Source organism: Tupaia chinensis, unplaced genomic scaffold (assembly GCF_000334495.1).
Source record: "Tupaia chinensis unplaced genomic scaffold, TupChi_1.0 Scaffold144168_1, whole genome shotgun sequence".
Lineage (NCBI taxonomy): Eukaryota > Metazoa > Chordata > Mammalia > Scandentia > Tupaiidae > Tupaia > Tupaia belangeri.
Window position 1 is genome coordinate 867455 of NW_006204024.1, and position 949 is coordinate 868403.

The following is a 949-nucleotide window of genomic DNA, read 5'->3' on the forward strand; positions in this document are numbered from 1 at the left end:
TACAATGCGCGAGGTATTGTGTAATCTCTGCCTTGAGCCGCGTCCTGATAAAGTGACCGAGTTTACGGGGCTGAGCGCGGATAACGTCAGAGCACCCAGTTCTGTGCTCGCTATCTGGGATGGGGGCTCGCAGGACGTTCCGGGACAGCCACTGCGAGAACAAGCCTGTTCTGGCTTCTGGCTCCAGCCACGTGTGCCTCATCCCATCAGCTGTGGCTGGGAGTGGGGACAGGAGTGCGGGTTCTCTGGTCAGGGACCCAGCTGACTCACTCGCTGCTGTGTCCCGTACCAGTTCAGGCCTGGCACACAGGCTCGCCTAGTGTCTCTTGAACCACCCTCGGGAATTAACATGGCGCCTGGCCACCTTTGGGTGGTACCGGGTGCAGTTCTCAGGGGCAGGGGATTGCGGGCTGTGGCTGGGAGTGGGGACAGGAGTGCGGGTTCTCTGGTCAGGGACCCAGCTGACTCACTCGCTGCTGTGTCCCGTACCAGTTCAGGCCTGGCACACAGGCTCGCCTAGTGTCTCTTGAACCACCCTCGGGAATTAACATGGCGCCTGGCCACCTTTGGGTGGTACCGGGTGCAGTTCTCAGGGGCAGGGGATTGCGGGCAGGGCAAGCGGGAATTAACATGGCGCCTGGCCGCCTTTGGGTGGTACTGGGTGCAGTTCTCAGGGGCAGGGGATTGCGGGCAGGGCAAGCACACATTGCAGCATTGCAGGAGACAGACTTGTGTCCCCCTGAAATTCAGGTGTTGAACCCTCAGTGTGACAGTGTTGGAGACAGGCGATGAGGGTTAAATAAGGTCCTGATCGGGGGCCCTCACGATGGGGTTGGTGCCCTCGGAGAAGACACCAGCGAGCTCGCTTCCTCTCTCCCCGTCATGTGAGGGCCTGGACCTTGGACTTCCCAGCCTGCAGAGATGTGGGGAATCGATCCTGCTGTTTAAG